This window comes from Spea bombifrons, chromosome 13 (assembly GCF_027358695.1).
Source record: "Spea bombifrons isolate aSpeBom1 chromosome 13, aSpeBom1.2.pri, whole genome shotgun sequence".
Taxonomy (NCBI): Eukaryota; Metazoa; Chordata; class Amphibia; order Anura; family Pelobatidae; genus Spea; species Spea bombifrons.
Window position 1 is genome coordinate 11929901 of NC_071099.1, and position 15208 is coordinate 11945108.

Consider the following 15208-nt stretch of genomic DNA (forward strand, 5'->3'; position numbering starts at 1 on the left):
TTTACAGCAGGAGAAACGGGCGACTAGACGGGGGCCGAATGGGGCCGATCTGCCGGAAAATTCTTAGTTTCTGTTTTATATGTATGAGCTTTCTACTAAATATTCTTGTTATCTGCAATTAAATATGTTAATTATTTGAGAACACCAAAGTGGCCATCTTTCCCAGATTTCAGCATAAAACGGAAATTATTCTACAAAAGAAAAAACAAAGAATGTATCTAATTTCATTATATTTACAATAAAAAGTGGTGCAAAAAATATATATTTTTTTTTAATAAGAAATGTGAGAACAAGAAAAAAACATTCCAAATATTAAAAACACAGGATGGTTCATCAATTATATAGGGCCATGAATCACATGAAATATAAGGATAAATCCCTGGACAAATGGAGTTAATCTGCAGGTTAACTCAACACATGCAGAGTCTTCTCACCTCTAAAGAGCGTTTCACAGGCAATAAATATGTTTGAAAAATCTATCGCGGGACAACAAATAAATTATAAGGAGAGAAAATTAAATGGAGACAGAGGAGAAGGCGGTCTAATAATAATATTAAACTCATGTTGTAAAAAAATATTCTCAGACTCGTATATTAGCACAGTCGTGGGTTAAAAAATTATGCAATTTAATAAAAAATTGAATTTTTTAGATCATATATGAAGATAAATTAAAGATTCAACCTTTTACAACATTTGAGAGGCCTGAAGCATTCTGTTCGTTTGTGAGTGCATTCATACTTCCATACACTCTTCAGTGTCCATCAGATTTACACTATATATTTGTTTTTTCTCTTCCCTATATGTACCTGCGCCCCAATCATCTATATATATTAATAAAAAATTGGTCTGGTTGTTGAAGGTATAAGTGTTGTGTAAAAATAACAAAGTCATTGTTGCGTCGGCCTCCATAGACCTTTTTCCATGGAAAATCGGTAATTTCAGTGTTACATGGGTATCTGAGGTGTTTGAAGGGACGTCTGATGGACAGCCACTGGAGGGCTGGAGGTCAATCAATTCACGTCAGAAGATTGTGATAAAAAATATTCTTCGTTGACCATGTTGAATGTTTGAGGTACATGAGATGTTTCTACCTGCTTACCAACAGTTGGGTTCCTCAATCTATAACAACTCATGGTGTTGAAACCTTATCTGTGTGGAGTTGCGAACATGCAACAGTCAAATTACAGGAGCAGGGTCACGACGCCATGACATGCGTCACTCAACGAATCTGTGGCATACATTGGCCAAGGCCAACAGGACCAACAGGAGGTCCCTCTGCTTCAAAACTTTGTGGGCAGACCTCTCTGTTGGGAGCTATCAGGCTCCATGGTCCATTCTTGGACCAGTTGGGGATCAGAGATATCTGGCAAAGCCTCCATAGTTTCTTTACTTGTTACCTCAGGTTCTTCTGGTGTCCAACACAGGATATGATGTCATTGGTGATGGGTGGCTGGGATGCTACCTTAGCTCAGGCCCAACTAAAATACACCGCTTCAAGGAATACCCCATGCCACCAGTCGAGATAGACGCTTTTTGAAGAAACCAAATCTTTGGTTTCTTCTTCTGGAGGAAAATCTGTCCAAACCATTGTATTCTAAGCTCCAAGCTGCTTAGCCCTGGCCAATTATAAATAATGCAGAGCCATCTTAACTGGTCATTATTAGAACATATATTTTCTACCTTACAGCTGATTTTGGCATCAATTTCATTATTCCTGGAGCTGCCTGTCAAAAGAATTATTTTCCTTTTATTAATTCCCAAGGAATGATGTACATTTAACAGCTGCACTTACATTGCGTTTATAACACATTTTTAGTTAACTCATTAATTTCACAGAAGGATGTGGAAACCCAGAGAGCGCCAAATAAAGTCATTTTATGACAAATCACCTCAAATAGGGTTATTTTTTAGCATTTTATGAAGGCGAAAGTCTAGTATATAATTTTTTTTATTGCTGTAACGAGACAAGCTTTTCAGATCCGCTTTCACGCCTCACAGATAAAGGTTTTGAAGGTTTAGTTCTCATTTAGCATTTAAAGAAACAAATATTCATTTTTTTCCCTTATTTTCTCCGTTATCTCCAGAAGCCTCAGTGATCTAGCAACGAGTCCCACCAGTTCAAGAGCAGAATTGGCAAGAGTAGAAATGGGGCAAAATGTCAATTTTTCCCCCTCTCGTGAGTTGTGAAACCTCTCGTGGAACATGAACGTCTGAGGTAGTAGTGCCGAAACCTCTGCTTAATGATGTCACAACACATGAGACGACCTCAATGATTCCATAAGATGACATAGACATCATGGCACCCCTGACGCACTTGAAATTCTCGGCCGAACCATGTTTTTTTGCGAAAGCTCCTAAAGGGTGGAGGTGACGTTTTTTTGCCACTTCTAGAACATGGGTGAAAGTTTTCAGGAACGTAGACATGCCTCTGTCTTTGCTATAGCTTTGGAGGTGATATCTCCGGCAAAACTCCATGGGTTGTCCTCCACTGGGAGTTACATTTAAGGAGAGGGAGCGGTAGGCGCAGCTCTTGGGCTTTCCATCACGTTCTTGAAGAGCGTAGCGACAGATGTTCCCATGAAGTCACCAACCAAGCACCATTCTTCATAGGCTTTCGGAAACCCATTAATAATAATTAATAATAATTAATAATACTAATTACTGCACCTTCACCAAGTAGCATCCAGGGCCGGACTGGGACTGAAAAGCAGCCCTGGAAAAATTTGGAGAGCAGCCCCATATAGTTTATCTCACGGTGAAGCTCTTATACCCACACGCACCCCTTATACACACCCGAGTCACACTATGTGCCATTCTTTTTATCTCATTATTTGTATTAAAATGCCAGAAAGCAAAAGTGTTAAAAGGCCCTAATAAATGAAATACATCACACATAATGAGATCAAAACATTTGCTACTGCGAACATTTTTAGATGAAAAAGTTCCATTTTATTCAGTGGAACAAAACACTGATCACATTATTCTTCACAATATTCTGGTAAGAAACTTTTATTTCTTTATTAATTCATGTAGACTATTTTTTTCCATATTTAATAAAAGCTATGATTGAGACATGTTTGGTTTTTATTTCCTTTCATTTGACAACCTACCCCCGAGTTATGCACCTCTGCCCCCAGGCTTGCCACTCTGCCCCCCTGATATGCCTTCTACCCCCTATATGCCACTCTGCCTCCAGAAATGCCTTATACCCCCTATATGCCACTCTCTCCCATTATATGCCTTTTAACCCCCTTTTTGCCACTCCACCTCCAGATATGCCTTTTGACCCCCTATATGTCACTCTGCATCCAGAAATGCCTTATACCCCCTATATGCCACTCTGTCCCATGATATGCCTTCTAACCCCCTATATGCCACTCTGCCATATAGGGGGTTAAAAGGCATATCATGGGACAGAGTGGCATATAGTGGGTATAAGGCATTCCTGGAGGCAGAGTGGCATGAAGGGGGTTAAAAGGCATATCATGGGGCACTCTGCCTCCAGAAATACCTTATACCCCCCATATGCCACTCTGCCTCCCTGATATGCCTCAACCCTCCTATATGCCCCTCTGCCCCGTGATATGCCTTTTAACCCCCTTTTTGCCACTCCACCTCCAGATATGCCTTTTGACCCCCTATATGTCACTCTGCATCCAGAAATGCCTTATACCCCCTATATGCCACTCTGTCCCATGATATGCCTTCTAACCCCCTATATGCCACTCTGCCATATAGGGGGTTAAAAGGCATATCATGGGACAGAGTGGCATATAGGGGGTATAAGGCATTTCTGGAGGCAGAGTGGCATAAAGGGGGTTAAAAGGCATATCATGGGGCACTCTGCCTACAGAAAAGCCTTATGCCCCCTATATGCCACTCTGCCTCCCCAATATGCTTTATACCCTCCTATATGCCCCTCTGCCCCATGACATCCCTTTTAACTCCCTTTATGCCACTCTGCCTCCAGATATGCCGTTGACCCCCTATATGTCACTCTGCATCCAGAAAGGCCTTATACCCCTATATGCCACTCTGGCATATAGGGGGTTAAAATGCATATCATGGGACAGAGTGGCATATAGGGGGGTATAAGGCATTTCTGGAGGCAGAGTGGCATAAAGGGGGTGAAAAGGCATATCATGGGGCACTCTGCCTCCAGAAAAGCCTTATACCCCCCTATATGCCACTCTGCCTCCCTGATATGCCTCAACCCTCCTATATGCCACTCTGTCCCATGATATGCCTTCTAACCCCCTATATGCCACTCTGCCATATAGGGGGTTAAAAGGCATATCATGGGACAGAGTGGCATATAGGGGGTATAAGGCATTTCTGGAGGCAGAGTGGCATGAAGGGGGTTAAAAGGCATATCATGGGGCACTCTGCCTCCAGAAAATCCTTATGCCCCCTATATGCCACTCTGCCTCCCCGATATGCTTTATACCCTCCTATATGCTCCTCTGCCCCATGATATACCTTTTAACCCCCTTTATGCCACTCTGCCTCCAGATATGCTTTTTGACCCCCTATATGTCACTCTGCATCCAGAAATGCCTTATACCCCTATATGCCACTCTGGCATATAGGGGGTTAAAAGGCATATCATGGGACAGAGTGGCATATAGGGGGTATAAGGCATTTCTGGAGGCAGAGTGGCATATAGTGGGACACACTTACATACACACACATGCCGATACACACACATGCACAAATACAAAAAAACATTATACAGTACAAAAAATAAATTTTTTTACTCACCTTCTACTTCTCTTGACTTCCTGGTAGCTGCACACTGTTCTCTTGACATCCGGTGGTGCAGCAGTCTGAGTGCGAGGGGGCGGAGCTTCCGCCTCACGCTGCTTCCATCACTATGCAGCCATCAGACTGCTGGGAATGAAATCTAAACGGCCGGCGCGTGCTGATGCCGCCGGCCGGAGCTACTTTAACACTTTTTTTTTATTTATATGGTAAGCTGGATCGGCTTGCCATATAAACTAAAAAAAAAAGTATTAAAGCAGAGCCGGCCGGCGGCATCAGCTCGCGCCGGCCGTTTAGATTACATTCCCAGCGATCTGACGGCCGCATAGTGATGGGAGCAGCGTGAGGGGTGAAAGGTCAGTGTGAGGGGGCGGAGCTTTCACCCCTCACACTGCTCCCATCACTAAACGGCCATCGCACACGGCTGCTGGGTACTGATGCCGGCCGGCCGCATCAGCACACAGCGGCCGCTTTGATTAGAATTCGGGCAGCCTGGGGGGCAGCTCAGCCGCTGTCTTCATGGCCGCCCAGCCCACGGACCTTCCGGCCCACCGGGAAATTTCCCGGTATCCCGGTGGGCCAGTCCGGCCCTGGTAGCATCTACGTAACTGTCTACCCTAAACTAAATCTAACAGTCATCATTATCACTATTGCCACCCACAAATTAAGACAGAATTGGACAAAGTGTCTAATTTTGTTTCTTCTCTATATCTATTTTTTCTCTTTTTTTATCCTCTACTATAGTAATATTTTATATAGTATCGTATGTGGGATAAATGTGAAGATTCACATCTTTGCCCAAAATCCTTTCTATAGTCCTATATATTTTTCACCTGTAGCAGGTTCGACAGTAAAAGTCACAGAATTCTCACGATCTTTCTTGAGAACAATGTTTTTTAAGGCTTTGGGGCTTATTCCAGATAATGTTTCCTACCTGTTCCGGTTCTAGGGTAGGTGCCGCTCCCTAACCAAAGGCTCAGTTCTGGGAAATATTTTTTTTCTATAAAACAGGAATACACCCCAAAAAAAATATTTTTTATCAAGAGACATTTTTCTACATCCCTTTGCTAGAGATGGTTAAATCTTTTAAAGAATTAACAATATATAAAGATGATGCCTAAAAAAAGTTCAATTTATCAATAATATTGTTTTTTTAAACTGGTTTAGGAGTTTTTCAACCCGTTTAGTGCCAAATCAGTGGCTGGGAAGCTGTCCCATGGCTTTCTGTTCCTGCGCACTGGAGGGGTCTCTATGGATTATAACGTTTTAAAGATCTTTTAATGTTTATAAATTAAGGACTCTATATTGATACACTTCCTATATTATGTGCGTCTCGGAATTAACTCCTCGACTGCCAGAGCCACCGTGTTATCCACTATCGACCCCCCCTGGCAGTGTTTTGAGGAGTGTTTCTGGAACGTGTGTTTGTACTGCAGCCCTAAGGAACATAATAATAAATCAGCTCTACACGTCTTCACACACATATTATTCCATCAGGAGGAGTGGGGGCTCACCCTTAAAATATGAGCGGCAGGATGAGTAGAATATCTGGGGTCAGGGGTGAGCCTCTTGCAGGGAAGGAGTTTGTTTTGTATCTACCTTCAGTCTGTTTCTTACGCCCTCGGGGATAGCGCTTTGGTCTTTTGCCCTGACGTTCATTTTTCAGACTCAATAGTAGCAGAGTTGGGGGGGGGAGACGTAATAAGCTGGGAACATGTCTGCAAACAGAAAGAGCAATAAAATGGAGCATTTCGGCCTTTAGCACAGTACGTCGGCCAACGATTAAGCCACGTAGACCAGGATATCGCTGGGAAGTTTTGGTTGACTTTGCCGGATAGAGGTTCCACAAATACCCAGAGGACGTCTTCTGTCCATTAGTTAAAATGGTTACGATGGAAAACATTGAAACCCCAAATCAGCCATTCAGGACCTGCCAACATCATCAACTCCAAGAGGTGACCGCTAGGCAGCCACCAGTCGCTCTGTGCTTCCGATGGGATTGCTTTATATCTCTTCAATTCTGAGGTCAGAAGGAGAAAAGAAGTTGGGTCATGGATGAAACCTTACAAACCCTAATGTTACTTTGTATCTGTAAGCAGGAGGGCAGCACGATGCGCATTCCTCACCCCCCCAGACTCCAGAAGGGTCACAGTTAAGGTTATAACCTCCCCACACAGGTGTGTCCAGAAGACTGTCTGAGATGATGAAGGATCCACCTGCGTTTCATCACGACTGTAAGGGCAGGACAAGGCATTTTTGCATAAAGTTACCCCCCCCAGGGCCGTGATTTCAGGTTTGCCATAAAAAGCCTAACGACTTTCTGCCAAGACTCAAACTCCGATCATCATGATGCGATAAATAAAATACAGTGTTTCAACTCGCGGTCTCGAGTGAAGTCTTCCAAAAAAAGATAACGCTGGTCATCCTAAACTGTGCCAAAATATGTGATGTCACACATTAAGTCTCTGTGGTTGATGATGTCGTATGCTCTATTCTGGTATATTCTGGACAGGGTCCCTTATTAATCTAAATAGACTTTTTTTAAAGGATTTTTTTTAGGAGAAATTGGTTTAAATATTGTGAAAACCCCCGTTTTTGAAGACCTTTTCCATAAATTTTTGGACTAAAAAATTCCCATATTGGTTCGACCAAATACCTCCCACCCCAAAAGAGTTTTTTATTGTTAGTTTTTTCTTTTTTTTTTTTTACAGAAATGGCCCCCAATCTTCTCCACCGCTTTTGGACCATTAACGAATACAATCCTTTTCCTGCTAAAAGATTGATGAAGGTTGAATCCTCTGTTGAAAAACATTTGTTTTGTGAGGCACAAAAAGAAAAAAAGATTTATTGTGTATCTCTTGTATTTCACCATGACCTAAATTACTGATTTGAGAGCTCGTGAATGCAATGTTTTACGCTGACAGCCCAACGTGGAGGAAAACATTGGCTTTTATCTACTCTCTAGACAAATGTACTAGACTATTTATCAGGAAACCTGCAGAATGTTGAGTGCTTTGGGGGGAACAATAAAAAAAAAAGCGGCTTAGGGGTAAAAGCCCAGGTGTGATTATCACAGAACTTCATAATTCAGGAAAGTTAGATTTTTTTAATTTTTTTTTTTTTAAATTGAGTCTGCTTTTTGGTAGAAAGGACGGCTTTTACATTATGGGGCATCCTAAAAACGCAGATATTATTTTTGGAAAATAATTAATCTGAAAATACTACTACTACTAATAATAATGATAATAATAATAATGATAAATATGAAATATGAGACAATATATATTATATTATTATATTTATTGTGTCACCTCGACCTGCGTCACTCCAATGGTGACCATGAAAAAGAGTTGTTTCAGGTTAAGTACTGAATCTGTATACAAGGGGGTGTCGGGATTTACCCCTTGGCTCTAGGGTTCTAGGGTTTTTACCCCAATTGCAAGTGGCTTGGGTTGATTCAGCAGATTCTCAAGGTTTCTATCCCAGTCTCAGGGTTTCGGGGGGGGGGTTAGTAGATATGGAGGGTTTTTTCCCCAACCCCAGGGTGTCTTGGTGAATGGACGGATTCTGAGTGTTTTTACCCCAATCTCAGGGTGTCTTGGTGAATGGACAGATTCTGAGGGTTTTTACCCCAATCTCATGGTGTCTTGGTGAATGGACAGATTCTGAGTGTTTTTACCCCAATCCCAGGGTGTATTGGCGAATGGACAGATTCTGAGTGTTTTTACCCCAATCTCAGGGTCTTCAGATGAATGAGAAGATTCTCAGTCTAGATCCAACTCCTTGGTGTTCTTCTCTGAGCATCCCGATTGGTTCTTTTCTCCCTGCTATACCACAGCTGGAATCCCTGCTTGAATACAGGTGACCCCATTCAGAATATCTTTACCTCCTATCATGTTTTAGATCCGTTCCCATATATATTTATCTGCCATACAGGAGTCATTTAGGATGCTGCAAAACTACCCAAAGTTATGATTAAAAAGTCCTAAAACAATCCATTTTCACATCACATTTACACAAATTCTTAAATCCTAAACAACGAGAAACAACAAAAAACAGAAGCGGAAACCCGACAATCCACTTTGACGTCACTTTAATTGTAAGCTCTGTGGTTGAGTTGCTACCATCTGTTTCCATATCCTAAGCCATTAATTTCCTCTTCTGGAACCAGAAGATTTTACCTGCATTTTTTTTAACCAGATTTAATAAAACCTTTAAAAAAAAAAAATATCCCACTTTATAATCCCAAATCCCTGCTGCTTCCGAACAAGCAGGTTTGGCAAGTTTACGAAAACATTGTAGGAACTCGTAGCCAAAGGGGGCTCCACGAGGAAAATGTTTACAATCCCATCTGTTGGCCCCGTGACGTCCGACGCGCTCGCAAAAAATCCAGATCTTATCAACCCAGATCTACGCATCGTCATTGCGGGGAGTAGTTGTTGCCATTCGCGCTTTCCAGAAGTGGAGGCCCTGAAAATATAAACGTTTCAACGGTGTTAGCATGTAAACACGTACGCCCGATACGCTCTAATTCTCAACTTTCTCAAGACCATAAAACATGTAGTTTGATGGGATCTCCGTGATATCGCTTTTCTCTTCAGTGTTTTCTGCCAGATAAATTCCATTTTTTTCCGTTGCCGTTAAAAAAAACCAAACTTTTTTTTCTCATTTTAGCAAATTTTCCTTATTTTGCACAAATAGGATTTGAAAGTAGAAATGTAAAATGTACGACTCTATCGTGAATAATGGTATTCTAATCTCAGAGGATATCCTATATTATTATTCATTATTTATTAATTTATATGGCGCCATCATATTCCGCGGTGCTGTACAATGGGTAAACTGGACACAGCAAATAGTACAAATTAGAACAATTTGGGCTTATATACCTTAAACAGATTGGAATCTAAATAATAAACTTTTTTAAGGGTTTATCAGTTTTAACAATTGAATAATTTCATGCTTATAGAAACCTGGAACCTGCCGGCAGATCGGCCCCTGTCGGCCCCGTCTAGGCTGCCTGTCTTTCCTGCTGTAACGACTCAATCAGTCGTTGGTCTCGTTTTAGATTCCGGAGCCGTATGTCTATCCCATGCATGTTTAATACCCTCACTGTATTACCCTCTACCACTTCTGCTTGGAGGCTCTTCCACTTATCCACCGTAATTTTAAAAGGCCACATCTCAATTTCCAGATCTTGGAATTCTGTTTTAGGGTTTCATGAGAACCTGCTGAGTTTGATTCCTGATCCCAAGTACCATGGGCCCAAAAAAAACTCCTTTATTTTAAATATTTTAATTCCAGAAAATATTGACACATCATTAAATAAAAAAAAAATCCCTTGTATATGATTTCTCCGCCACCCCAAAAACCATGTGAAATGTGTTTGTCCCTCATATTTTAATTTATACGATAATTCTCCCAATAATTAAAAATTTTACAATTGTGGTTTTATTCACAAGGATGATTTGGCGAAAAATTAATTTAGATTCCGAGCCCGACGCTAAGAAACAGTCAATGGAGTGTTTCCTCCAGTAATTATAGCGTGGGGTGTAGAGTTTCATACCACAGTTATGGGGCTAGAATTACAGGACCCGAGCCGCGAGTATAAAATCGGTGGGAGAGACACAGAGTCCCCGCACATGACTGGGCTTAAGGAATCAAGAATATTTCATTCTTTTTTTTTTGTTTTACTTTTTTTTCCAACTTTTATTTTTTTCTGCATTTCAATAAAGAGTGAAAATATGTAAAAAAAATTAAATCATAAATTGTAATTTTATTTAAATATAATATCCACTTTGTAAAAATGTTCGCCATTATCCATTTCTGTGCTATAATTTAAAGAAAAAATGAATATCTAAAATAATGATACAATAATAATTTTTATTTACCGTTTCCTGCTGTTTCTATACACATTATCGGGGCTTTTAGGGCTGTAGAACCCTCCGATACCCTCATACCCAGCAAACATTCTGACCTCCTAGAAAAGAGGGGCATCGGGGGGATTTGGAGGCCCAGAGAGGGACTAGACAGACTAAAAAGGGGCACTTGGGAGCTATGTTACATTTCAGTCCACTTGTTTTCCTTTTCAGAAAGGCATCCCTAATATCTTCAACCTACAAGGACCTTAATTTAAGAGTAAGTAGTATTTTTATAATTTTAACCCCTTAATGACAAAGCCCGTACATGTACGGGCTCCAAATGCATTGTTTTCAATGGGTTTAGGGACCGCCCATTGTCCTTAAGGGGTTAAATTGAATAATTTCAGGTCATAAAAATTCAGCATTTTTTTAAAAAAAAAAAATAATAAAAATACATAATAATAATTTAAAAAAATTATATATTTATTTTTATTCTGCTCCGTCAAAAAAACTTAGTTAATGTGGATAAAAAAATAAATATATATATATATATATATATATATATATAAAAGAAACTTTTGTTAAAGGAATGTTAAGTTACCATAAAAAAAAAAATTAGATAAAAAAAAATTAAATTCTGCTTACGCATTTATTACAATGATTATAGTTCTCGACCGAAATAAAAATCAGTGCCTGACAGGAAAATTATTACAAGCAAATCCTTTAATGTGGAAATTATAAAGTGCTTTTGGAGAATTCCTGAGGGGCTACGCCCTTGAAAAGACCCCTGATTGCCTTTAAGGATGCGGTTCAGTACATGTGTTAGAATTTATTGTGTTTCAAATTCAACATGATGAAGATTTACACAACTTTTTCAACATGTCTGTTTGAAGATAAATGGCTCGGTCGTTTCACCAAAGCGTTTTGTAAAATATTACCCCGGTTACTTGTCAGCGAGGACGTTTCTTTTAACTTTTATGTGGATTTATACGCGGGTCGGAGAACCGGCTGGGTTTTAGGGTACTTGTTGTCAGGGAAACGTACAGAATTCCGGCGGCGCTTGGGCTCAGGCAGCCAATTAAAAGGGGCGATGATCCTGATTAGATTTTTAGAGAAGAAAATAAAACCAATTTAAGATTTTTTATATCTGGAAGTCCCATGAAGCGGTAAGCCACTCTTTTTTTCGTCGACTTACTGATGGAACGTGATTAGGTAATAAATCAGGACTTTTTGAAGGAATATAGATATAGAACCTTCTAGAAACATAGAATCTGCTGGCAGATCGGCCCCCATTCGGCCCCCGTCTAGTCTGCCGTTTCTCTTACTATAAAGACTCAAACCTTAATCAGTCGTTGGTCTCGCCTTAGATTCAGGAGCCGTATGCCGATCCCATGCATGTTTAATACCCTCACTGTATTACCCTCTACCACTTCTACTGGGAGGCTGTTTGACTACCATGCTCTTAGTAAAGTAAACCTTCTTTAGAATAGAAAGACTCAATCCTAATGCATTTCCTACCAAAATTTCCTACCAAAATCCATCAGCATGCTTTGTTTCCATATAAAGAACCCATAGGCATACTAGAGGTTCTCCTACCTTGGTTGGTCAAACTGTTGACCTCTTTTCATGGTGGAGTAAAAGTCTGTGGTCGTCGTCACGCGGCGGGTTAATTGTAGGTAAAGGAATAATAAAAAGTGATTTTAGGGTGGAACGAAGGATATAAGTGGCCAGAGGATGTCATTAGGTCTGGTGACTCTACTCGTGTGCCCGGAAAAAGTAGCTCCTAGCGGGAAAGGACACAGATGTCTCGTTGAAGGATGTCTCTCATTCTTCAAAGTTTTATATTAATCAAAGAAACCCATCCCAGGCGTTCCTCATCAGAACATATTTCAACATTAACAAGAACTTCTGATACACGTTAGCAAATAGGTAGTTTATTTCCGGATACACTCAGGATCGGGAACCATTTTTAATTCTAATTTTAGAACCTTGAATTCCATGACTGGTTCCATGGAAACCCATATTTATTAAAAAAAATATATTCAAAGTCCAAAATTGGAACAATTGCCATAGAAACCAATAGAATGCGCCCTTCGCCCCCGGATTTTTTATTTTTTTTTAATGCCAACACTACCAGTATTCTTTTTTTTGATGAATTTAATCCAGTTAATTTGTTAACATCAAAAAATTGACATTAAATATATATAAATATATTTATCACTCGACCTTCTTTGGATCTATTGAACAATTCAAGGCGAGTTCTGGGAAGCCTGTAGAAAATACACAATTCTAGAAAATATTGCCAAAAAAATCTGGTATAAAACCTACAAAAACTCATAATTCTGTCTTAATGATAAATTCTTTCTCAACCGTACATATCTCTTTGCTGTATATGTGAAGCTATACGATAACTCCCCGGATAGGCTATGAAAATGTCACAATGCCACAAATTCACCTTAAATCGTCTGACAGTGATCATACACCCAAATCCCCGGCATTTGATAAAAATCCTTCCATGGTTAGGTTTGTCCTTTGAACCACCCTGACCCTTACCTTGACCTCGTTGTCAAAGCATTAAGGGATTTTAACGTCTTATTTTTTTTTTTCTTCCAGTGACAAAAGACGGATTATATAAAACATATCTATCTTTTAGATCAAATTCAGGACTCCTTAATCATCCTAAATGCGGTTTCATTATAGTGTCTTGAAGCTGACAAGATGATTGTATGAGAATATAAGATGAAATGAAATAATCAGATACGATTACAGCTTTAACGAAAGAATACGGCATATTGTACAACAAATTCTAAAAAAAGAAAAAAAAACATTCATTCTAATTTTATCTTCACATTTTTAGAACTATTTTTAATAATATATATTTGGTTTAAATTAAAATAGATTTTTTAAAATAATATATATATATATATATATAAAAAAATAGTTTAAATATCTGAAATATCTGGGATTTATAGCTGGCGGATTTTAAATTGCCCACACATTTTGTAAATATTACTAAAACCAGATGATAATGTTAAAAAAAAATAATAATTATTGTTATTAAATGTAATCGTTTTACATAAGTTGGCTAGGTGTTTGGAAAACAAATTACGTTATTTTTAGCTGGAAAATGAATGTGTTTCTAATTTTTAGGTAATCCATTTGGATGCCCAATAGCCCAATCTACTTGACAATCACCTTATCATTATGTCCTTGTTGTTTTGCATGTGGTAAACAATAGAAAACCTCAGTCTTAATGACCCATATGACTAATGAAAGTCTATGGAGGAACATATTCCATAAAGTGTCAGCTCAGTGTGGTGAAAGTCACCCAACATATCACATGACTGACAGCGATGGCGGCCTCCAGGTCAGCAGGTAAAGGAAGTTTAAGTGTTAGCTATGGATGCAGGTCTCGGAACGGCAGGAGATGTTCTGTAAATGTGAAGGAAAGTGTTGATTTGGAAGGGAGTCTTTAACCCGACGGATTAAGGAAGAGAAAGCTTTGCGATATGATTGGTCCGTGAGTCATTTCCTGACAAACAAAATGTAGGTTTCGGTAAAGAGATTTGTGGAATTTGCCCAGAAGATGTCGGCTGTCAAACAAACCGAAACCGACCACTTTGGGGATGAGCTCGACAAACAGTCTACGGTGTCAACGCTTGGGACGGCTGCCAATCCAACCCAACCATTCCAACCAGTTTCCCTTGGAAGAGGAGCCAGGTTGCCCCCTACATTTAAATAAATCTTATTCATTTGTCTATGAATTATGTAAACACAGAAACAGAGAACCTGCCGGCAGAGCGGCCCCATTCGGCCCCCGTCTAGTCGCCCGTTTTCTCCTGCTGTAAAGACTCAAACCTTAATCAGTTGTTGGTCTCGTCTTAGATTCAGGAGCCGTATGCGTATCCCATGCATGTTTAATACCCTCACTTTATTACCCTCTACCACTTCTGCTGGGAGGCTGTTCCACTACAACACTCTCAGTTTCTCAAATATTAATTTTGCGCTACTTGGTTCTTTTTGGGTGAAAAGCCCCTAAAACTTGGATCTCCGCAGCACAAAACTCTCTCCAAACTCTGAAATCACGTGAATCGACGTCCCGAACCCGGCCCGATTTGGGATGAAACCGAGGAACGTTTTAGTAGGAACATTCTTTTTTACTGTTAATACACCTGACCCCTTCTCACATCAGACTCGAGGGAATAAAGGCGCTCCCGACAAAAGGTGCCAAACGCTATCCTATAAGTAAATAATATGAAAGGCGCTGCCATCAATGCCCTTTGATGTAAAACAAAAAAAGAAACCCCAAAGCAAACAGGAGTATTTATTGCCGCGCACGCGGACAAAGGGCCCCAGAGCCCGAGATTACCGGCAAAAGTGAATATTAAACAGCGAAGAAAGCGCCCGCTTAGCAGCGGCTCTGATCCGGCGTCTCACTGCCAAAGCACCCGCCGTCGGTTATCTAATCCCTTCTTACCGTAGGAATCTCAAACAATACAAGTAAATAACCGAATAATACAAGTAAATAACCCATTAAAAGGCACAAGAGCTTTCACTTCTCTCTGTCGGCGTCTGCTACACAGCGC